The sequence below is a fragment of the Haematobia irritans genome, chromosome 1 (assembly GCF_050003625.1).
Source record: "Haematobia irritans isolate KBUSLIRL chromosome 1, ASM5000362v1, whole genome shotgun sequence".
In the NCBI taxonomy this organism is placed as follows: Eukaryota; Metazoa; Arthropoda; class Insecta; order Diptera; family Muscidae; genus Haematobia; species Haematobia irritans.
The window spans coordinates 111,402,901-111,429,232 of record NC_134397.1 but is presented as its reverse complement, the minus strand read 5'-3'; the positions used below and the strand labels follow the sequence as shown (position 1 = coordinate 111,429,232).

General features: G+C 33.3%; 1 protein-coding gene and 1 long non-coding RNA gene across 5 annotated transcripts in view; one reads left to right on the top strand and one right to left on the bottom strand.

Moving 5' to 3' along the window:
• The window catches only part of Drip (aquaporin homolog protein drip), a 184,757-nt gene that overhangs the window by 134,903 nt on the left and 23,522 nt on the right, over positions 1 to 26,332 (top strand). The gene's annotated exons all lie outside the window — the stretch shown is intronic.
• Positions 16,208 to 17,121, bottom strand: LOC142221684 (uncharacterized). The gene is made up of 4 exons (XR_012718185.1): positions 17,071 to 17,121; positions 16,862 to 16,917; positions 16,532 to 16,761; positions 16,208 to 16,464 (listed from the first exon to the last, which is right to left on the bottom strand). It is a non-coding gene; the product is annotated as an uncharacterized LOC142221684 (long non-coding RNA).

Here is a 26,332-nt window from a genome sequence, read left to right as displayed (position 1 = left end):
GGGTGTAAAAATTAGATGTTTGGAATTAAAATTTTTTAACATAATATTTTTAAGTGCAAGCATACAATGTTCATAAACTAGCATAAAAAGTTTGGGGTATATTGGGACATAAATCGTTTGTAAATATAATATGCTTGGATGCAAACATATATGTTATTAATTCAGAAATAGCCTATAAACATATATGTGTTTAGAAGGAGAGACCTACACCGAAAAAAAGTTTACTATTTTTTATGAAAAATGAACTAACCCATAGTAAGAATGACCATGATTTGGCGCCAAAGATTTTTTTCAACTAGATAAGTTCATGATTTTCTTATAAATTAGTTCATGCATTCACCAATGTGGTATCACAATGGACTGAATAGTCTAAATGAGCCTGATACATCGGGCTGCCACCTAACCTAGTTCATGCATTGCATCGTATTTTAGTTCATTCTTACTATGCTGTGGGAAGACTGTACTTAAACTCATTCAAAATATTCCTGCTATCCGGAAAAATGAACAATTTTTTGGGAAACCTGTATTAAGAAATTGGTTTGAAATAGACTGTTTGTCGGTATAATTTTCAAAAAAGTAGAGAAATTGAGGAATTAAATGTACAACAAGCCTGTATACAACTAAGACATTTTTCGTACAAAACAAGTCAATTTTCAATAACCACCAGTATTTTATTTCAAAAAAATTTATTTAATTTAACTCTGACTTATGATATATAATAAAGCAAATATGTTTATTCGTACGTTGGATGCAGTTACTTGTCGGTAGTTAGTAATTGCTTCTTCAAAAGATTAGGACTAAATTAATTTAAATTTCCATGTTTTCGATCCATATGAAAGATATCTGTGGCATAAGTTTCTATATTCATTGAATTGTCCAATTTCATCGATTATGGCTAACTTTTGTTGGGCGGATTTGTCTTATAAGCATCTGAAATTGCAAAGTAATACAAAATATAAGAAAAATATCATCAAATTCTATCGTTCATATTGATTTTTAACTTACGGTTTTCAAGAGTATTTCCTAGAGCCAATAAGGATATCAGCTTAGTTAGTATTAAACAGTAAGAATATTCAAAAAAAGATTACCATTACAAGACCTGTCTACCTGCAAGTGAAAATAATTATTTTTACTAAAGGTGGGTTCGAGTTTAGCCGCTAAAATCGTAATTTTTTCATGATTACTTTTCTTTAATAATCCATTTTTAGGAAAACAAATTTTGTGAAAATTTGCTTTAGCATATTTCCCATCTAGTTGTATTGAAATCTGCAACAAATATGTATAATTTTATGACTTTTTTAACTGATTTAGTTTTCACTTGAGTGAAAAAATGACGATTTTAGCGGCTAAACTCGAACTTAATACCCACCTTAAATTGAAATGTTGGTTTTATTAAAAACAAAATACCGTTTATAGAAAAACTTACCACATTGAAAAATCAATCCAGTAGGTACATTATTGCAATCATATCCATGGACTAATGGAACGTTTTTGAAATTATTCTCAGAATATATAGTAAAAAAAAATATAAAATTAGACATAATTTCCACTTGTCAAAGACACAAATAGTCATAAAGGATACATACCTGCCGTAAAGAAAAACAACTCCACACACACACGATCCCTTTCTGATCTCGCTATTGCAAGAAAAACTCTCACCACAAAAGATACCAACAACACACAAGGAATCTAGAATCAAAACAACCAACAACAGCATAAATGACGCAATAACAAACACAAACAATCATACGAGATATATACAAAATGTCTCTAAAAACTCTCTCGCATGATGCACTCACATTTTCCAGTAGCAACTTTATTGATTAGTTGGAATTCTATCTATAAGTTAAGGTAAAATATATACCAAATCTATGAGGAATCTATAAAAAATTATATACTCCCGTCAAGGATTATATTAACTACTTTTATTCTACTTTATCTAAATTTTTCCATGTGAGGAAAAACACTCCAACATATAATAAAAAGGGAGATAATCTGTAGGTAGCCATCATACGAAATTCGTATTACGAATCGGTAATGCCGTTAATTTCATTTTTACTACAAACATTTTTTTCCATACAAAATTTTTTCTTAGTAAATTGTCTACATTTCGTATATTGTCCATGTATTTTTATAATAGAAGCAACGATGCATTAACTACTGTGTTGGAAATTTATTTCGTAGTTAGTGAACTAAAAAACATTTACTGAATTTTTATAAGTTTTCCTTTAGCTAAGTTAATTTTCGTTGTGGTTACGAAAAATGAACTATATTACAGTAAATTTGTTGGAATATGTGAAAGTTAAAATGGTCCTTAAATTTACAAGACACTTTTTTTCTGTGTAGAGAGTATGCTGCAAGTAAAAGAATGGAAGTAACAAATTGGTTATATACACAAAGAAAATTTCATTAAAATTTGTTTCTACCAGTGTTTGCTTAAGGTAAAAACATAATAAGTTTGAACAATACAAACACTATATATATGTTTGAAGCAAAATGTGTTTGGGGTATATGTTACAGAAGCGATTTTTTTTTTGAGTGTGTATAGACACAGAAATGTACTTGTCCATCAACTTTGAGCCCATCTATTCTGAAACATATGGAACACAATTTCCCATACTTATTATTACAAATTTCTTGCAAAAGAAAATTGGCCAATGAAAACAATAAATGCAATATGAAAATCAGGACATTCTTATCTATATACTAAATGGGCTAATTTTGGAGGTACTTTGAGCAATCACCGAAGTACATTTCGTTACAGTATAAGATCTTCCTTACGTTCTTTCAGTACATAATTTAGTTCTGATCAATTATGTACTCCTACAGACGCCAATATCGTCTGCATTGCATTACCCTAATTTTAAATTATCGACATCTTGATTATTCAACTCAAATTCACGACTCCAATGAGCAGTGACAATAAACTAATTGGACGGATTGGATTATTTGGACTCGTTGAAAGGTTGATAGCATTTTCTATCATTAGGGTTGCAACAACTTGAACATTACAAAAAGTCGACTTCGTTTTTCGACTTTTTTAAAAACAAGTCAATTAGTCGAAAAGTCGTTTCCATCCATACTGAATCGATAACTTCCCATTTTTGTCGGCGGCGGCTGACACAAAACGAGCGGCACGCAGTGGAATAATATACAGATCTGACAGAACGCTGCCCTTAGAACTGCAACAGGATGTCTCCGCAGTACACCCCTGGATCACCTTTATGCGGAGACCAAGATAAACGCAGTGCGTCGACACACTTACATGTTATCAAAGCAGTACCTCTTGGATTGCCATCGAAGTTGTCATCCGAATCACCATCTTATGGATAGACAACCTCCACCCAGGAATGTAAGGGTTGATCTTCACCTTCTAGAGCCCGAGATCCAGCGTTACAAAAGAGAGTCTCTATATCAGACAGCATACCAAACAGGTCTGAACAGGATTCATGAGATACTTTAGCTGAATCGGTAAGAAGCTACAAGGTTAATCCTGTTCTCAAAGTCCGACCACCGCCCATAGCACCGGAGGAGAGAGACCTCCCACGGCAGACCAGGGTAGTTTTCGCCCAACTAAGATCAGGCAAGTGCGGTCGACTCAATTCCTACTTATCAGTGATTGATAGCAGCGTAGCTGACATGTTTCACATCTGTACATAAGGGCCACATGACACTCATCACCTTTTCGCTTGCCCAGCTAAGCCTACCCGTCTCACGACCAGATCACTCTGGACTCACCTCATCCTTGTCGCAGAGTTCCTTGATCAGGCTACAAATTGAACTACCCAAGCATAGAATGGACAACAAAATTGTTTGCCTCCGACAGCGGCGGTTTGTCGACTAAGCCAATACAAATTTGTTCATCTGGCGGCGCACAATTATCCACTATAAAATCGATTGAAGTTATCCGAGTGGTAGTGAGATTAGTTGTACAATCAATTTTATAATCAAATGTACATATTCCAATTTTCTGAATAAAATTTTTGCAGAATTACTATGGCAACTTGATAGTGATTGATTGTGGTTGTTTTTGATTAATAGGCTGCTAATTTTTTGAGTGGAGATGGGTCGACATACACCGAAAAAAGTTAACTATTGTTTACGAAAAATGAACTAACCCATAGTAAGAATGACCATGATTTGGCGCCAAAGATTTTTTTCATCTAGATAAGTTCATGATTTTCTTAAAAATTAGTTTATGTATTGCATCGTATTTTAGTTCATTATTACTACGCAGTGAAAGAATGTACTTACACTCATTCAAAATATTCCTGCTATCCGGAAAAATGAACAAGTTTTTTGGAAACCTATATTAAAAAATTGGTTTGAAATAAACTGTTTGTCAGTATAATTTCCAAAAAGTTGAGAAATTGAGGAATCAAAGGTACAACAAGCCTGTATACAACTAAGAAATTTTTCGTACAATAAAAGTAAATTTTCTATAACCACCAGTACTTTATTTTAAATAATTATTATATTACACAAAACTATGGCTTATGATATACAATAAATGAAATATTTTTATTCGAGTAATATTCTATGTTAGTAGGACTAAACTAATTAATTTCAATTTCCATGTTTTCTATCCATATGAAAGATACACGCAAAAAAATAATTCTTTCCTCCAAAACGAAATTTTAGACAAACAAAGTTCGTTTCTCATTTGCTTTTCGCTGTAAGGGAGTGTATTTGGAAGAAAAGATGTAAAAACAATTTCATAAAGGCTAACTCAAAAGAAAAAAAAAACATTGTTTTCTTGCTAATTGTATTTTCCCTCACATCTTTCTCACATCCACGAGGTTTTTTAGTTCTTACACCGAAAGAATTTTCTTCGTAAAAAGAACGAAAAATTTCGTTAAAAGTACGAAATTTGTCATTGTTTTACAACCAAAGAAACTTTTCATTAAAAGTACGAAATATTTCGTACTTTTTACGAAGAAATGTTCTTCCAAAATTTTCGTACTTTGTAAGAAAAAAATTCGTACTTTTTATGAAGAATCTTCGTACTTTTTATGAAAAATCTTCGTACTTTTTATGAAACAATTTCGTTCTTTGTATGAAAATGTTTCGTACTTTTTATGAAAAACTTTCATAGTTTTTATGAAAAATGTTCGTACTTTTTATGAAAAACTTTCGTACTTTTTTTTTCAAAAATGTTCGAACTTTTGGAGAAAAATTTACAGTCGAAAGTGCATTTGGTTGTAGTTACAAATGTGAAAAATGACATCACTACTTTACATCTTAAGTTTTTTAATAATTTTTAGTTTTATTGCTTCACTTTTATTCATAGCGCTCTATCACCCAAATGAGAAGTAGCATAGACTTGCATAAAAAAATAGAATAAAGGAATACACTCAAGCTCATTATAAAAGACAATTTTATGTCGCGAACGGAAATTTTAAAACTACAATGAAACTTCTTCGTTATTTCAAAGAACATGTTTCGTACTTTTTATGAAGAAATTTTAACGCAGAATGTTTCGTAAAATATTCGTAAAAACTTCTTCACAAAATTCATGAAATATGAAGAAAGTTTCGTTAAAAGTACGAACTTTTTACGAAGAAAAGTTAATGTAGAATATTTCGTAGAAGTTTCGTATATTCGTAAAATGTTCTTCGTAAAATTTACGAAAATGAATGAAATTTTCGTTATTTTAATGAAGAATTCACGAAGAATAGTTAATGAAGAATTCTTCGTAAAATTAACGAAGAGAATTCTTTCGGTGTAACACCTTTTTCTGTAATACAAACAATGTGAAGAAATTATACGATTTTATACATTTTTAAAATTTTTTACCTTTCGCCTGGACGGAGAATCGAACCGCGGACTATGCAATTTGTAAGCCAACACACTAACCACTGAGCTATGTACCTGTTATGGTCATCAATAGATATTTATCCATATAGGTTATATTTATATAGCATAGCTTGCCGCACCCACGACCCGAATAAACAAAGTTTATTTAACAGAAACAAACATTTAGTTTGGCACCGTGGAGCAGTGGTTGCTACGTCCGACTTGCATGCCAAGGGTCGTGGGTTCGATCCCTGCTTCGACCAAAGTTTTTTTTTGTAACATATATTCCAGATATGTTCGGAAGATTCCGAAAATGTTCAACATTACATTGTACTATATTAAATTTTGAACTGTAAAATGTGTCTTATTAAAGACCTAAAGTCAGAAAAGAACCGTGTCTGATATAAACGAAATGGACTGTGTTGTTGTTTCAAAAATAACTTTTTTATTGAAAAAATAAAAATGTTGTAACAAACGAATTTTTTTGGTGATAAAAGTTTAAAATTTTCGAAGCAATTCAAAAAACTCTAACAAAAGAAAAACGTTTTCGGTACACGTTTTCCAAACGTTTTTTTTTCTTTGCGTGTATATGGCATAAGTGGCTATTTTCATTGCATTTTTGTCCAATTTCACCGATTTCGCTAGTTTTTGTTGTGTGGATTTGCTTTATAAGCATCTGAAATTACAAAGTTATATAAAATATAACAAGTACATACGGCCGCAAGTTCGGCCAGGCCGAATCTTATGTACCCACCACCATGGATTGCGTAGAAACTTCTACGAAAGACTGTGATTTAGTCCATACATGGTATATATTAGACAAAAAAGTTATGTATAGTTAAGTCTACAAATAATTACGAATCGATATGGACTTTTTGTACGTAGAGAGCCAGAATTGAAATATGGGGGTCGCTTATATGGGGGCTATATACAATTATGAACTTGATATGGACCAATTTTTGTGTGATTGGGGATCGATTTATCTGAGGGCCATATATAACTATAGACCGATTAGAACCTAGTTAGGCATGGTTGTTAACGACCATATACTAGCACAATGTACCAAATTTCAACTCACTCGGATGAAATTTGCTCTTCCAAGAGGTTCCAAAACCAAATCTCGGGATCGGTTTATATGGGGCTATGTACGATTATGGACTGATATGGACCACTTTTGGCATGGCTGTTAAATATCATATACTACCACCACGTACCAAATTTCAAGCAGATCGGATGAATTTTGCTTCTCCAAAAGGCACCGGAGGTCAAATCTGGGGATCGGTTTATATGGGAGCTATATATAATTATGGACTGATTGGAACCAATTCCTGCATGGTTGTTGGATACCATATACTAACATCACGTACCAAATTTCAACCGAATGGCATGAATTTTGCTCTTCCAAGGGGCTCTGGAGGTCAAATCTGGGGATCGGTTTATATGGGGCCTATATATAATTATGGACCCATATCGACCAATTTTTGCATGGGTGTTTGAGGCCATATATTAACATCACGTACCAAATTCCAACTGAATCAGATAAATTTTGGTCTTCCAAGAGGCTCCGGAGGTCAAATCTGGTGATCCGTTTATATGGGGGCTATATATAATTATGAACCGATGTGGACCAATTTTTGCATGGTTGTTATAGACCATATACTAACATCACGTACACGCCGGATCGGATGAAATTTGCTTCTCTTAGCGGTCTCGCAAGCCAAATCGAGGGATCGGTTTATATGGGGGCTATATATAATTATGGACCGATGTGGACCAATTTTTGCATGGTTGTTAGAGACCATATACTAACACCATGTACCATATTTCAGCCGGATCGGATGAAATTTGCTTCTCTTAGAGGCCTCGCAAGCCAAATCGGGGGATCGGTTTATATGGGGGCTATATATAATTATGGACCGATGTGGACCAATTTTTGCATGGTTGTTAGAGACCATATACTGACACCATGTACCAAATTTCAGCCGGATCGGATGAAATTTGCTTCTCTTAGGGGCCTCGCAAACCAAATCGGGGGATCGGTTTATATGGGGGCTATATATAATTATGGACCGATGTGGACCAATTTTTGCATGGTTGTTAGAGACCATATACTAACACCATGTACCAAATTTCAGCCGGATCGGATGAAATTTGCTTCTCTTAGAGGCCTCGCAAGCCAAATTTTGGGGTCCGTTTATATGGGGGCTATACGTAAAAGTGGACCGATATGGCCCATTTGCAATACCAACCGACCTACATCACTAACAACTACTTGTGCCAAGTTTCAAGTCGATAGCTTGTTTCGTTCGGAAGTTAGCGTGATTTCAACAGACGGACGGACGGACATGCTCAGATCGACTCAGAATTTCACCACGACCCAGAATATATATACTTTATGGGGTCTTAGAGCAATATTTCGATGTGTTACAAACGGAATGACAAAGTTAATATACCCTCCATCCTATGGTGGTGGGTATAAAAATATCACATTCTATGGTATATTGATTTTTAACTTACAACCAATAAGGATATCAGCTTAGTTAGCATTAAACAGTAAGAAGATTCCAAAAAAAGATTCCTGCAAACAAAAATAATTATTTTTAATAAGTTGAAATTTTGGTTTTATTACAAATGGACGAAATACCGTTTATAGAAAAACTTACCACATTGAAAAAAATTCATCCAGTAGGTACATTAGTGAAATCATATCCATGGACTAATGGGGCATTTTTGAAATTCTTCTCAGAATATATTTGAAATAAAAATATTATAAAATTAAACATAATTTCCACTTGTCAGTATAGCATTTAGTATTTATGGTGGATATTAAGTTCGAGTTTAGCGGCTAAAATCGCCATTTTCATGATTAGTTTTCTTTAATAACACAGGGGAACAAAATTGAACTTTTTTTGTGTTGATTTAAAATTTATAGCAAATTTTTAGTAATTTGAGGTCGCTGAATCCAAATTTATACGTGGTTTTTTCTATCAGCTCGGCTTTTTGAGATATACGGTTATATTTAAAATTAAGGAACTTCCGCTACATATATTGAAATGACTTGAAAACGGTTCACTGTATTAAATTAAAAAAAATCCTAAACAATATTCTCTTTAAGCCGTGCTTACATTTTTTTCAATTTTCCAAGTAGTTTTAGAGATATCCTTCAAGTTTTGAAAAAAAATTAAATTAAAAAAAATTTTGTTCTTTAAAAATTTCTAAAAACTCAAAATGGGACAAAAATCACAGTTTTGGTCCAGAAATTGTTAGTTAAATATATTTTTTTTAAATTTAATATGGTGAACCGTTTCCAAGTTATTCGAGTGTATGTAGCGGAAGTGTCTTAATTTTGAACATAACGGTATATATCAAAAAATCGAGCGGATAGAACCAAGTGCAGATTTGCATTCAGCGTCCCAAATAACCTTAAAAGCGATTTTCAGTTCTTAATCAACAGAACCAAACTTTATAAAAAACTTGTTTTGGGCTATTCTCCATCAAGTTATATTTAAATTTGCATCGAAGACGTATAATTTTATACTTTTATACTGATTTTTTTTTTTTTTTTTTTTTTTTTTGATTTTAGCGGTTAAACTCGAACTTAGTACTAACCTTTAGGAATTGCTATAACATAAAAATGGTTGCATCTCCAACCTGTTATCCAGATGTAGAGTAGGTTAGGTTAAGGTTAAAGTGGCAGCCCGATTAAGGTTCAGGCTCACTTAGACTATTCAGGCCATTGTGATACCACATTAACTAAAAGTACCTATTACATATGGGCACTTCTAGTTTTAACCGTTGAACCTTCTCGATTATTTTCTTCTGTTGAACCAACCAGATTGTTCCAAAAACATTAGCAGACTGCTTAAGTTAACGTTTTCCAGGTCCGCTAGTAATCTGAAGCTATATGCCCCTAAAATTTGCTTACGCCTTACACAAAATGCGGGAAACTCACACAAGAGGTGTTTTATTGATTCCTTTTCCTCCGCATCATGACAGCTCATACAATAGTCATTATACTTCGCACCAATAGTTTTTGCAAAATCGCCTATAAGGCAGCGACCCGTTATAGCAGATATCAGGAGTGATATCTGGCGTCTCGAGAACACTAGCATATCTAGTGTGCGGTTTAAGTTTAAATGGGGCCATATTTGCTTGGTGTCGTTACAACCCTTACAATTCTCCCATCGAACATTTGCCATCATGACAGCCTTCTCACGCAGTAAGAGCTTGCTTCTCACGCAGTAAGAGCTGTTTCTAGTTCCCCTGGAATATGTAAGGTAGTTCCTAGCCTTGCTAGCTCATCTGCTTCGCAGTAAATATAGATCATCCTATTACCACTCATGATCAGAGAATGAAGCCGCCGAGTCGCGCCGCCGACTTTAGCCGTCGCCGACCCGTTTTTAGCAGTCGACGCCGCCGCCGAATATGTCGACTCATCTCGGCTCAAATTTAGCCGCCAATTAATCTAAAATATTGATTTGTATCAGAAAAATTTAATAATATTTGTTATAGTTTTTGCCAAAATTTTGAACTTTCCACCTTCAATGAATTAGTATCAAGTTGCTATAATAGTTTTACAAAAATTTAGCTCAAAAAATTTGAATGAAATGTAAATTTGATTGTAGGATTGGTTGTACAACTAATCTCATTACAATTCGGAAAACTGCAAATTGATTTTATAATAGATAATTTTGCGCCGCCGAATAGATAATTTTTTATCGGCTTAGCCGTCAAGCCGCCGCCGCCGGAGGCAAATATTTAGTGTCAGCCGCCGCCGACAAAAATGGGTCGGCTTCATTCTCTGCTCATGATGTATATTTTGTTTATGTAAATCAATTTAAAATCCGCACTAAATTTAAACTATTAACAGAAATACACAGTTCCTTGATTTGTTTTTAAGTTATTTATTTTTTATCAATATAAACGCAACAATCAATCTAACATCACACCATTCACTTCTCAGTGTCTAAAACGTTTCGAAAGAAATGTATTTTCATTAATAAACACCAATACCGCACGCAAAATTTTGCAAAATTAAAACCACATGTGCGCTTCATAAATGCATCAACAGAACTGAATGCAGCAATAAAACTCAAAGAAACAAATAGTCATAAAGGACACATACCTGCCGTAAAGAAAAATAACTCCACACACAGTATCCCTTTCTGATCTCGCTATTGCAACAAAACAACTATCACCACAAAATATACCAACAACACAAGGAACATTCCAGAAATTCATCAAAACAACCAACAGCATAAAAGACGCTATAATAAATACAAACAACAACAAAAAATGATGCAATGATTTCATTACTCTCATCTATCTATCGATAGGATATGGTAAAATAAATTCAAAATTTACGAGGAATCTATAAAAAATGATATACGATTATATTAACTACATTTTATTCTACTTTATCCAAAATTTTCAATGCGAGGAAAATACTTCAACTTATAATAAAAAAGGGATTAAGCTGTAACAGGTTGGCTGATAAGTCCCCGGTCTAACAAAGAAAACATTTTTTTGTCAAAATTCGTTTTTATTATTCAACATAGTTCCCTTCAAGAGCGATACAACGATTATAACGACCTTCCAATTTGTTGATACCATTATGGTAGTACTCCTTCGGTTTTGCCTCAAAATAGGCCTGAGTTTCGGCGATCACCTCTTCATTGCAGCCAATTTTTTCCCTGCGAACATCCTTTTGAGGTCTGAGAGTAAGAATAAGTCGCTGGGGCCAGATCTGGAGACTGCGGTGGGTGGGGAAGCAATTCGAAGCCCAATTCATGAATTTTTGCCATCGTTCTCAATGACATGTGGCACGGTGCGTTGTCTTGGTGGAACAACACTTTTTATACCCTCCACCATAGAATGGGGGTATATTAACTTTGTCATTCCGTTTGTAACACATCGAAATATTGCTCTAAAACCCCATAAAGTATATATATTCTGGGTCGTGGCGAAATTCTGAGTCGATCTAAGCATGTCCGTCCGTCTGTTGAAATCACGCTAACTTCCGAACGAAACAAGCTATCGACTTGAAACTTGGCACAAGTAGTTGTTATTGATGTAGGTCGGATGGTATTGCAAATGGGCCATATCGGTCCACTTTTACGTATAGCCCCCATATAAACGGACCCCCATATTTGGCTTGCGAATCCTCTAAGAGAAGCAAATTTTATCCGATCCGGCTGAAGTTTGGTACATGGTGTTAGTATATGGTATCCAACAACCATGCAGGAATTGGTTCATATCAGTCCATAATTATATATAGCCCCATATAAACCCATCCCGATATTTGGTTTTGGAGCCCCTTGGAAGAGCAAAATTTATCCGATTCGGTTGAAATTTGGTACGTGATGTTAGTATATGGTATCCAACAACCATGCAGGAATTGGTTCATATCAGTCCATAATTATATATAGCCCCATATAAACCCATCCCGATATTTGGTTTTGGAGCCTCCTGGAGAAGCAAAATGCATCCGATCTGGTTGAAATTTGGTACGTGGTGTTAGTAATTTATATTTAACAACCATGCCAAAAGTGCTCCATGTCAGTCCGTAATCATATATAGCGCCATATTTGGTTTTGTAGCCTCTTGGACGAGCAAATTTCATCCGAATCAGTTGAAATAGTTATAAAGGGTGATTTGTTAAGAGCTTGATAACTTTTTTTAAAAAAAAAAACGCATAAAATTTGCAAAATTTCATCGGTTCTTTATTTGAAACGTTAGATTGGTCCATGTCATTTACTTTTTGAAGATAATTTCATTTAAATGTTGACCGCGGCTGCGTCTTAGGTGGTCCATTCGGAAAGTCCAATTTTGGGCAACTTTTTCGAGCATTTCGGCCGGAATAGCCCGAATTTCTTCGGAAATGTTGTCTTCCAAAGCTGGAATAGTTGCTGGCTTATTTCTGTAGACTTTAGACTTGACGTAGCCCCACAAAAAATAGTCTAAAGGCGTCAAATCGCATGATCTTGGTGGCCAACTTACCGGTCCATTTCTTGAGATGAATTGTTCTCCGAAGTTTTCCCTCAAAATGGCCATAGAATCGCGAGCTGTGTGGCATGTAGCGCCATCTTGTTGAAACCACATGTCAACCAAGTTCAGTTCTTCCATTTTTGGCAGCAAAAAGTTTGTTAGCATCGAACGATAGCGATCGCCATTCACCGTAACGTTGCGTCCAACAGCATCTTTGAAAAAATACGGTCCAATGATTCCACCAGCGTACAAACCACACCAAACAGTGCATTTTTCGGGATGCATGGGCAGTTCTTGAACGGCTTCTGGTTGCTCTTCACTCCAAATGCGGCAATTTTGCTTATTTACGTAGCCATTCAACCAGAAATGAGCCTCATCGCTGAACAAAATTTGTCGATAAAAAAGCGGATTTTCTGCCAACTTTTCTAGGGCCCATTCACTGAAAATTCGACGTTGTGGCTCGTTAGTAAGTCTATTCATGATGAAATGTCAAAGCATACTGAGCATCTTTCTCTTTGACACCATGTCTGAAATCCCACGTGATCTGTCAAATACTAATGCATGAAAATCCTAACCTCAAAAGAATCACCCTTTATATAGCCCTCAAGTAAATCGATCCCCAATCACACAAAAATTGGAAATTAGAAAACGATGTTAAGAAATTTTAAGATACCTTGCCATCGGTATTACCACAACGCAAGTAATTCGATTGTGGATGACAGTCTTTCGCAGAAGTTTCTACGCAATCCATGGTGGAGGGTACATAAGATTCGGCCTGGCCGAACTTACGGCCGTATGTACTTGTTTCTTCTTCATATGGGGCCGTTTTGCCGCGATTTCGACCTTCAAACGCTCCAATAACGCCATATAATAGTCACTGTTTATGGTTTATCCCTTCTCAAGATAATCGATAAAAATTATTCCATGCGCATGCCAAAAAACAGAGGACATTACTTTGCCAGCGGACTTTTGAGTCTTTCCACGCTTCGGAGACGGTTCACCGGTCGCTGTCCACTCAGCCGACTGTCGATTGGACTCAGGAGTGTAGTGATGGAACCATGTTTCATCCATTGTCACATATCGACGGAAAAACTCGGGTGTATTACGAGTTAACAGCTGCAAACACCGCTCAGAATCATCAACACGTTGTTTGTTTTTGGTCAAATGTGAGCTCGCACGGCACCCATTTTGCACAGAGCTTCCGCATATCCAAATATTGATGAATGATATGACCAACACGTTCCTTTGATATCTTTAAGGCCTCTGCTATCTCGATCAACTTCATTTTACGGTCATTCAAAATCATTTTGTGGATTTTTTTTATGTTTTCGTCGGTAACCACCTCTTTCGGGCGTCCACTGCGTTCACCGTCCTCCGTGCTCATTTCACCACGCTTGAATTTTGCATACCAATCAATTATTGTTGATTTCCCTGGGGCAGAGTCCGGAAACTCATTATCAAGCCAAGTTTTTGCTTCCACCGTATTTTTTCCCTGCAGAAAACAGTATTTTATCAATACACGAAATTCCTTTTTTTCAATTTTTTTCACAATAACAAAAGTTGCTTCACAAAAGACGCTCTATCTCACAAACTAATTGACTTACAGACGTCAAATTTTGACACGAATCATTTGAAGGTTGGTACTATATGAAAATAATATGCATTTAATACTAGCGACACCATCTATGTGTCAGACCGGGGACTTATGAGCCAACCTGTTAGGTAGCCATCATACGAATCGGTAATATGGTTAAGTTAATTTTTACTACAAACAATTTTTCCATACAAAAATTTTTCTTAGTACATTGTCCACATTTCATAGTAAGATTTTTATATTGGCTATGTATTTTTATAATACAATCAACAATACATTAGTATTGGAAATTTATTTAAGGAAAAATCGTTCCCATTTCGTAGTTAGTGAACTAAAAACAATCTACTGAAATTTTATAAGTTTTCCTTTAGCTACGTTAATTTTCGTTGTGGTGACGAAAAATGAACTATATTACAGTAATTTTTTTGAATTGTGTGGAAGTTAAAGTGGTCCTTAAATTTACAAGACACTTTTTTTCTGTGTATTCGGCGGCGGCGTCGACTGGCAAAAAGTGGTCGGCGGCTTCATTCTCTGAACCTGGGATATGGTCAGAAATAGTCTTATCAAACCTTTTTAGGTTTGCGATTGTTGGAAAGTTGTAAACGTCGTAAATGTAGAAACAAACAAACGTCGCAAACTCAAATGATATCAGAAATGATATGTGCGAAGAAGTTTCAATTGTTGAACTTGAGAAAAGAGTAGGTTAGGCTAAAGTGGCAGCCCGATTAAGATTCAGGCTCACTTAGACTAGTCAGTCCATTGTGATACCACACTAACTAAGTACCTATTACATATGGACACTTCTAGTTTTAACCGTTGAACCTTCTCGATTATTTTCTTCTGTTGAACCAACCAGATTGTTCCAAAAACATTAGCAGACTGCTTAAGTTAACGTTTTCCAGGTCCCCCAGTAATCTGAAGCTATATGCCCCTAAAATTTGCTTACGCCTTACACAAAATGCAGGACACTCACACAAGAGCTGTTTTATTGATTCCTTTTCCTCCGCATCATGACAGCTTATACAATAGTCATTATACTTCGCACCAATAGTTTTTGCAAAATCGCCTATCAGGCAGCGTCCCGTTATAGCAGATATCAGTAATTGTAATTTCAATGGGAGACTCCCAGCCAAACTTACTCTGAAGTACTCGATGGTGCAGTAAACGTTGCGGTCGGTACTTCCTCATAATTAATCTTTCACCAATTTCTGCAGAAACCGGAAGAACGGAAAACTACTTAAGTATTACATAAGTGAATTGCTGTTTAGAGAGAATTTTATAAAATCACTTTCTCTTTCACGATTGTTCTGCAAAAGTTTTTCGTACATCATTATACCAAGCGTATTTCGCCACCAGTAGTGCTGTATTTAAACATTTTGTAAGCGTTTGAAAATGCTGAAATCTTCGACTTGGCATTGTTTCACATCTACACACAAAATTGTTTTTTTTTGATTTCAATCACGAAAATCGCGGATTCAATCATTTTTTTAATTGAAATTTCTTCAATCACGAAAATGATAGTATCAATCACCCATTATGATTGAAAACCAACACGATTTTCAATTAAAAATTTAATTGACTTTTGTCACGGAATCAATTAATTGTGTGATTGAATCAATTAAAAACGTGATTGATTTTTAACATAAAATTCAATCACAGTTTTAATTGAATCAATCAAAATTTTAATTAATTTCACGACAAAAATCAATCAACTATTTGATTCATTCAATTAAATAATTAATTGAAATTGGCTATAAATTTCATTCAAAAAAATTATATATTGCGCCCCCAAAATTGAATTTAGTTTTATTTTAAATAAAAGAAAATATGTGTTTCTTATTAAAAATTTTCAATATTTTATTATTTTTTGAATTATGCAATATAAATTTGGTTCTTCTCAATTGTGTGTTTTGTTCTAGCATAACTTACACATACAATTACTATCAATTACATCTATAGGGTGAAAAAATAAACTATATAAATCATTATCGTCCTTATCATAATAATCATATCAGCATGTTCCTTCTAACATGTAGATGCGCCTAGATTTCCAATAAATCAGCAGCCTGTAAGCTAAATTAGCTTTTCTGAAAGTAAAAAGAATAATTCGAATTTTATTTTGTTCAATTAAAAGTTAATTTTGTTAAACATTACCTGCATAGAATATCAAGTTCAATTCTTAGTTCCAGGTTACAGATTTATAATCTTCTTTTGCAGTTGTAGTCTTTAGGCATAAAAAGGTGTATTAAGGAGCTCGGTAATTTAATTCCTTTCCAAAATGTCCACACATTGAAATCGTCTATTAAAATTTGAACCAATCAAAGACAAAAATAATGGGAAAGCAATGTAATATTTGGTATTATATTGATGATAACTTGCAAATTCTGGAAATAGAAAAAATATAAATGGAAAATTCTTATTTTTATTATTTTCGGACATTTTTCATATTTTTAAATGCAAAAGAAAGAACTTTTTAACCATTACATAATTCAGCTCATTAGTTTATATATCAGATATACTGCTCTCTACTTGGGTTCAAACTGAAAAAGGCAGGTAAAACAAAAATTAATTTAATGCCAACGCTACTTCGCAACTTGAAGGTGAATCTTCCAGCAAACCCATACAACTCTTGGTTTTAAGAAAACTAGGAGTGAAAAAAATTTATAATTTTAAAAGATCAATACGGTACCCACCTTTTGATTGCAAACATATTCTTATATATTTGACAAAATTATGGAGTTGATGGGATGGGATGGGGCACTAAAAGAAATGAATAAAAAATATTTTATTTTATTTAGTTTAATGTAAACAGGCTTCAATGGAAAACGGTATTCACATTTCATAATTTCTTACCTTCAATAAACGTAGATTGTTTTCCATTTTTACAATACCACAAAACGCAAACACAGGTAATTTGAAATGCGTTCTGTCATATATTTTTCAAACCTTTACCACGTGGCCATTTGTTGTTGCACACTTTATTTATTTCAACCCTTTGCTATGATTTGTTGTTGCGTTCAAAATATTTATACACACATTTTGAATGCTGCAGACAGAATGTCGCCAATCATGTTTTTCACTTTACGCGAAACACAAAAACAGACTGATCTCTCCATCATACATTGTTGAATAAATACACATTCTCTTGTTCTCTTTTCGCTCTTTACATTGCTCAAAATGATTCAATTTCAATCACAAAGGTGATTGGATCAATCACATGTGTAATTGGAAACGGAAAATTGTTCAATCACGTTTGTAATTGAAAATTATTTTCGAATTGATTAACAAAATGATTGAATCAATTAATATTTTAATTGGAAACGTAAAAAATATCAATCATTTTTTTAATTGGTTTTTATTCGGATTTGATTAAATAATTAATTGAATCAATTAACATATTAATTGAATACGTTTCCAAATTCAATTAAGTGTTGAATTGAAAAAAATTTGGTTATAATTTTTTGTGTGTAATCTAGGACTGTTATCTAATTTAATCTCACTCTCTTTGGGATTAAGGCTCAAAGATTGGACATGAGTTTTGCGAGTACCCAGCTTAAATTTTATACGATATAGTTGTATCTTTCAAGGCAAAAATGTGAATTGCCAGCATAAATGTATGCCTGCCAAACTAAACCACCGCAGCAAATTGCGCACAATTCGAATTTTAAGACAAATTTTCGATTTAATGATTTCCAAATGAGAAACGTGAAAAAATGCTAATTATCGGATTAATGATGCCTTACCTAAGAACCATTTGTACTTAAGATGTATTCAAGCAGCAGAACATATGCTTGGACAAAAGCCATATCGCTCGCACTAACTTCAAGAGTGACATATCTCAAGACAGTGAAGGGTAAAATCGAATCAATCATACTTGCCAGTTAACATTTATCAAAAACAAAAAAAGGTTCCTCGGTGGACACAAATAACACTCAATTGGGTATTTGAAACAAACAATGAAGATAATTTAAACATTAAATTAAACATACGTTTACAACAATTCGCTTAACGTTAAAGGCATAAGACTTAGTAGAGGGATTCAGATTCAAAAATGGGTATTCTAAATGTAATGAAAATCTTACAGCTAATATTATAAACCTGGTTTTAATTAAAATGTCTTTATTTTATAAAATTTGTTCTTAGTATTGTGTCCTAAAATTTAGGATGTCAAATTTTTTAACGGAAGTGCTGATCTTGCCGAAAAAATGTTCCTTGTTCGCCTTCTACCAGGTATACCGGTATGAAATGAGCGTCAAGATATAAATGTCTCGATGGGGAACATTTGTTGTGAACGAGCCCTTATTTTTATTGTTTGTTTGCGAAAAATATTTAGTATACATCAAGTCATTGAACAGACAACATCGTGTTAAAAATGTCGAATTTTGTACCAGAAAGTGATGATTTGCGGAAATCATTACTTTTTTTTCATTTGAAGAAAAGTGCTGCAGAGTCGCATCCAGTACTTGTCGAGGCATATGGTCATGCTCTATCAGAAGCAAAATTCAACGGTTCAGAAATAATGATTTTGACGTGAGAAATGAAGAACGTGGAAGACCACCAAAAAAGAAGACGCCGGATTGGATGGAGATGACACTTTGAGTCAAAAGCAAATTGCAGCAATGTTAAATGTTGCACAACAAACAATTTCTGATCGTTTAGAAGCTATGGGAAAGATCCAAAAGTGAGGAAAATGGGTGCCACATGAAAATTAAATAACATTTTGCTCTTGAAGAAAGTATGAGATAATCATGTTCCTTTTCTGCGTGTAAAATAAAGACAAACTTTTTGGAGCATATAATCCTTTTTCTGTGCACAAGTGGCGCATATAAAAAGAGCGATGTAACGCGCTAATTTTTAATTCTCAAAGAAAATATTTAATATCATCTTCGCCTTAAATGAATCAAAGATTTTGTTACCCAGACTACGCTCAAAAAATATTGAGATTATGGGAGATTACGAAACAAAATTTTAGGACACGCAATTTACACTGATTTAAAAAAAAAAAAAGAAAGTTCATAATCGTTGCTTTAAATTTTGTCATTTAATGTAGGACACGAATTATTTTTTATTTGTTACAAGATTTACAATCATAATAATTTATGTAAATAAATATAAAATTAGGAGCTAACAACAAAGGTTTTTTATATTTTTTATATTTCATTCTATGAATGCAATATTCTTTAAATTAACCGAAATTTAAAATCTTTGGATTAAAGATACAAAAGCTTAAAACATATACTAAATAATAAGTCTTGCTCTTTAGCTTAAAGATTCGTTAAAATCGTTTTTGGCTCGAAATCAATACCAAAAATTTTTTTCGAGTGTAATTCGAATTGAGTTAGAGCATTCTACAATCATGGCAGCGAGTATAATACTATCGAAAATTAACTTAAAGTAGATGGTCAATGCAATTCACAAGCCTAAAAGTCAATCCGCAGACACAAATGAACTCGCAGCGATTATGGGCATTGCACAGATGACAAACGAAAATGTATATGAGCTGCGATGAGTATAGCCACTGTTTGCAGTTTGGGCATTATTTTTTATTGACTGTGAATGGCTTAAGTGGAAAAGTAGAATGTCAATGTTCTCCACGTCTAAAAATGCGTATGACATCGATGAATGTACACACATATATAACATATGTGTACTAGGTCAAAGCAGTACAGAGGGGTAGTAAATGGGTTAAGGCGATACTATACTCGAAATTTGCATAACTTTAAGAATTAATACAGAGTATAAAAAGCCATAAAGTTAATTGCTTTAAATCACCTTTAGTTATGTGGATATTAAGGATAGTTTGACTTACTGAAAATTCATTTTAAAAAATTTCAAATTTAAGAAAACCATATAAAAAATAGGGAAATGTACCTTTTAAATTAATTTGATTAGGCGACATGCATTCAAATATTTCCACTTTGGACCAACACCCAAATCATTAAAATTTGTTCGGAGCCAAATTTTTATTTGAACCGATTTCATCGCATAACGCAAGAATATCAACACTACTCTGAAATCAAGCTACATTAAGGCAATGATTTGTATTCTTTCCCATGGACGAGAACATGGGAACCAAAACTTTTACCTCATACAAATATTTCCCACTTAGTAACCGAAAGAATTATCTTTGTTAATTTTACGAAACATTTTTCATTAACCATTCTCCGTAACTTCTTCATTAAAACAACTAAGAACTTTTTACGAATATACGAAATTTGTACCATATGTACGTAAGAGGCAACCCTCGTAGGTGTTATGAATAAAATTGAGACAACCAAACTGAATATTATTCAAAAACTAAAATTAAATGCAGCCATGACATTTCGTCGTTACTATAACTAATTGCATTTTAGCCAATACAAATTAAAAAATGTAAAAAATCATACCAAACAAAAAGTACGAAACTTTTTCATAAAATTATGAAGAAGAAAAGTTTCGTTGGTTGTAAAACAATGGCAAATTTCGTGCAAGCATTAGATACCATCGAGATAGATTTGCCACATTGTGACATATCAGCCGCTTTCTTAATGCAATGATACTATTATGTTATACAGAAAAAAGTCTGTTGTAAAACTGATGCTAAAATGAACTAATATATATTTCAAAAATTTTATTTTGTTTTTCTTTATATTGTTGTTGTTTTTTTGATCTCAGCTTAAACTACAAGTGTAGCTTAACCAACAGAGGAAAAGAATGTTTGTCAAATTTATTTGGGCAAAGCCCTATAGACTGCAAGATGGTTGGATGGACGCACGTTTCGTTACGTAGTTTAGTCAATGCATGGTTTTAAGCTGAAAACAAAAAAACAACAACAATGATTAAAGAAAAAAAAACAACAATAACAAAACAAAACGATGTTTTACTTTAAAACTTAATTTAAAACTTTGTAAGAAACATTTTCCAAGCACAACGATTTTTTCTTTTTTTTCAAAGTATGTCTCAAAAATTTTATGAAATAAATGGCAGTAAAATTTCAAGGACGTATAAATCAGTTCAATTCTAACTAAAACAGAAGAAGTTATTCGTACATTTCTCAAAAATACTAAGAATAAATTATTTTTAGTTCATTTTTTCTTTTCGAGAAAGATGCATTTGGTAAATGGTAAATAAAAATCCAAAATTGTCGGAAAATTTTCGTTAATTTAATGAATCTCAAATTTTGGAATACAACTTAGTTTAATTTTCGCATGAGATAGTTCATTTTTCCATAATGTAGTTTACGTTTTTTTCTGTGTATTGTGCCATCAAATGCTAAGGATTTTCGATCAATCAATTTTGGTCAATAGAAATAGACGAGTAGCGAATTCGAGTCGACAGAATAAAAAAAGTCGACTTTTTCAAAATTGGCGAGTAACCAATACTGATTAACCAATATTTTGTTTAACCAATTGCACGCTCACAAAAAATCGCTTCTGTAACATATACTCCCAAACATATTTTGCTTCAAGTATATATATTTTTGGGTATTGCCCAAACATTTATATGTTTGATCTTTTCCAATATATAATATGTTTGAAAGCATATTGGTCTAAACAATATATGTTTGGGTAGTCTAAGTTCCAAACATTTTGTATTTTTGCATCCAAATTCAATAATGTTGTCTTCCAAAAAACAATATGTTATTATGTGAACATATAATATGTTTGGAAGCATTTTGCACCAAAAATATTATATGCTTAAAAAAATTCTCCCAAACAATATTGTGCTCAAAATTTTATTTATTTATTTATATATTTACAATCATAATGAATTATGAAAATAAACAGGTAATATAGGTGCTAACAACATAGGTTTTCGACCTGAATGCTCAAATTGTTGTTTCTGCCCAATTGTATATTCCCCACATCTTTCTCACTTCCACGAGATTTTTTAGTTCTTAGCACCTTTTTCTGTAATACAAACATTGTAGAAGAAATTATTCAATTGTATGATTTTTTTATTTTAATTTTACCTTTTGCCGGACGGGGATTTGAACAGCGGACCACACAGTTTGTAAGAATCAAAGAAGTAGCTGATCAATTGCCCAAGGGAAAATAAAATGTTAATTTTGTAATAACAAGCAACAACCACCAACTTAATTCAATATCGCTCCCTGTTAAATAGCGCTCCAAGCTACTAAACACATATATGTTTATAGGCTATTTCTAAATTAATATATGTTTGCATCCAAGCATATTATATTTACAAACATTTTATGTCCCAAACATAATATGTTCTAACATATTAACATATATGTCCCAAACATGTTATGCTAGTTTATGAACATTATATGCTTGCACTCAAAAATATTGTGTTTAAAAATTTGTGTTCCAAACATATAATGTTTATAGCCAAGCATATGAAAAACAGTCTTTTTCAACCGTGTGGTTAATATAAAACGACAATTAAGCGTTTTAGGGCAGTTAAAAATCAAACTACAATCCCAAAACTTTTGTTCTCTCTCCTAATAAAATGTTGACCTACAAGCGCATTTAGAAACTTTTTTATCACTTTCAATCATAATAATCATTTTAAAAAGCAATGGTTACCCCCTTTAGAAAGTCCATGGTGTTTCATTTTTTTCATGAGTTACGTCTCTGAGCAAATCGTGTATCTCAATCGCGCAAAAAAGACCTACCTACTTGACTTAAAACAAACCTATAGCTGTAACAACATTAACACCAAACATTGGAACAGTAGCACAAGTTCATTATTAAATAAATGACCAGAACCGAAAAACCATGGCAATGGCAACGTTATTATCACCACATGGTACCCCCAAACAGTCAGCCGACAAACGGGCTTTCATTCCATTCAATCACATTAGCGAATATTGAATGCAAACAACAAACATTGCCATCGTGAACATCGCGCCTGCGTTACCAACGATGAACGTCGTGTTTTGGTTTGCTTAAATGCAATTCGAATGGTGTTCGCATGCGTAGAGCTTTGTTATGTTTGCAAAATGTGGACCAATAGCACGAATCAAGCGTGCGAATGTTAATGTTTTCTTGCTGTTGGCAAACGGCGCAAGCTAAAGAGACGCTAAGTAATGATCTTGAACGGTGACAGCCAAAACTTTGTAAGCGATTTGGTGCGTCATTTGAGCTTGCTGCTGTTGCTATTATCGCGCAAAGAACACACGACCTATTCATTCATTTATTTGTGATGGCAAGGTGGGGCGAGGGGTTTGGGTCAATTTATATGAAATGCGGATTATTTACAAATTTACCCATTGTGCGTATAAACCTTAGCACTTTATATACACAGTGGTGAAGATGAGTAAAACTAGTAAGATTTATAAAGTTAATATAAAAGTAAATAGAAGAAATTGCATTTAACTGAAATAAATGAATAAATTGTACGTGGATAGAAAAACGAATTTTCTCTATTTTTTGTTATTTTTCATTTGTTTTACATGTTAGGGCTTTTTAAGTATATACCTGATAATTGGAAACAGTAGTTCGTTGAATAAAGAGAACTGATGAGGATGAGAAAATCCGAAATATCTGTCTTCTCACCAATTTTAACTGTATTTTTTTCCATTATACCAAAAATATATAATATTAACTAACATAACATAGGCTTTTTCAGTAAAAGTACAAAAGGAATGGTTATCATGTCCCACACACATTTTTGAGCGAATCATACACTTATAATGCGAATGCGAATTTATCTTAGCATAGAGACGTATTTCTCTGAAATGAATCGAGTCACTTTCATGCGGTATATAAAGCCTTTCGCATACGGTCTACTGTGCTGTTTGGAACTTGTAAGGCTTTAGCCTGAGATCATTTTGCAATTTACATAAGCTGCATGCTTTCATGAAAAGAATATTGTCGTGAGGATTTCATGTCCTTAAAATACGAATGCTAATTTTACTTAGCATAGCGACGCATTTCTCTAATATAAAGTTTTATCCTTGTCTAAAAGTCGATAAACTTTTCAATGAAGAAAAGAACTAAAAAATTAATAAATTTAAATTTGTTTCCTAGAATTTATTACGGAAAACTTAAATTTAAAAGAGACTTGTTTTTTAAATGTGTCCTTACTTCAATTCTCCGCTTCTTTGGCTCTGAATCAATACTAAAATTGTTACTGTAAAGACAAAATCTTTGGAAACGGACATGCTTTTTCAGTGCTTGAGATACTTTTATTTGAATTCATGGAATTCGTACAGCACTACACGCAAAGAAAAAAACGTTTGGAAAACGTGTACCGAACACGTTTTTCTTTTGTTAGAGTTTTTGGAATTGCTTCGAAAATTTTAAACTTTTATCACGAAAAAAATCGTTTGTTACAAAATTTTTATTTTTTCAATAAAAAAAGCTATTTTTGAAACAACAACACACTCCATTTCGTTTATATCAAGCACTGTTCTTTTCTGACTTTAGGTCTTTAATAAGACCCATTTTACAGTTCAAAATTTAATATAGTACAATGTAATGTTGAACATTTTTTCGGAATCTTCCGAACATATCTGGAATATTTGTTATGTAAAAACAAGTAAGTAAAGTAGAAAGTCGGGCGGGGCCGACTATATCATACCCTAAACCATCATTACAGAATTAGTAATCATAAGCATTTGTGGGGTAATATGTAGGTCTGGGAGATAAACCACAGTTGAATATTTAAGAAAATTAAGGGGTACATGTCTATGGGTGCTTTGTGTCAATCTGACTATAGCTCATAGTCAATGTTGCCAGAGAAAATGTTCGGTTTACCCTACAAGGACAAAAAAAGTTCCCTACTTTCCTATAAATTCCCAAACAATTTTCCCTACTATATTTTTCGTTAAATTTAAATAACTTTACAGAACAAAAATGGTTCTAAGTACTTTATAATCTTAAAACATGAATATGCAACGTACATAACTTAGAAAATAAATTTGTATTACCACCATGGTTGCCACAGTTGGTAGAATTCTACCCAAATTAGTAATCTTTTTTGTTAAATCTTTATAAAAAAAAAATTTTTGGAAAAAGTTTCTATAAACAAATTTTTGTGAGAAATTTTTCTATAGAAATAAAATTTTGACAATAAATTCTTTCCCCTACTTCTAGCAGCATTGGCTGTGTTGATATTGCACCTACGGAGTTAGTATGCCACTAATATTGAACCCATTATTAAAAAAGAGAAAATCGTTAAATTAGTGTGGGTAATAAATACAAATTTGTAAAAATCGAGCAATATTCTTATGTAAGAGCTATATGTACGTATAAGTACGATCGGCTAGTACATCAAAATTTGAAATTTGAGTAACATTGGTTAATACATAAGAGTACTATGGCCAAATTTGGGAAAATCGAGCGATGCATATATATGGAAGCTATATCTAAATCTGAACCAATTTGCATAATATTTTGCGGGTTTGATTAATACCACAAAAGGTTACCTTGTGCAAGATTTGAGTAAGATCAGTCAAGAAATGAGGCCTGTATGGTCAAACATAAGGTTATCAGGGGCGAATTTTTCAAAATCGGGTGATACATATATGGGAGCTATATCTACATCTGAACCGATTTCGATGAAATTTTGCACATATAGTTAGTACTATAGAGGACTGGATCTAGCCAACTTTTAGTAAGATCGGTTAATAAATAAGGGTTCTATGGCCAAATTTGGGAAAATCGGGCTATACATATATATGGGAGCTATATCTAAATCTGAACCGATTTCGATGATTTTTTGCGTATATAGTTAGTGCTATAGAAGACTACATTTAGCCAAATTTTAGTAAGATCGGTTGATAAATAAGGGTTTTATGGCCAAATTTAGAAAAATCGGGCGGTACATATATATGGGAGCTATAGCTAAATCTGAACCGATTTCGATGATTTTTTGCATCATCGAAATCGGTGCTATAGAAGATTATATTTAGCCAACTTTGAGTAAGATCGGTTGATAAATAAAGGTTTTGTTGCCAAATTTGGGAAAATGGGGCGATACATATATATGAGAGCTATATCTAAATCT